Consider the following 239-nt stretch of genomic DNA (forward strand, 5'->3'; position numbering starts at 1 on the left):
TCCAGAGGACACAGGCGAACAAAGGAGCAAAAATAGGGAAGAATGCAGTCCGTAGTGGGAAAGGACACCTACGCTAACTTTACTTGGGAAGTAAAGTCTGTTTTTTGTTTTTTTCTTTTTCTCCTACTGGAGATTGAACCCAGGACCTTCGCATGGAGCTACATCCCTAGGCTCTTAAAATTTTAAATAAGTTTGACACGGGTTTTTGCTGGCTGCACTTGGAGTTGCTGTCTGCCTGC

The sequence above is a fragment of the Octodon degus genome, unplaced genomic scaffold, assembly GCF_000260255.1.
Source record: "Octodon degus isolate 3935 unplaced genomic scaffold, OctDeg1.0 scaffold00083, whole genome shotgun sequence".
Lineage (NCBI taxonomy): Eukaryota > Metazoa > Chordata > Mammalia > Rodentia > Octodontidae > Octodon > Octodon degus.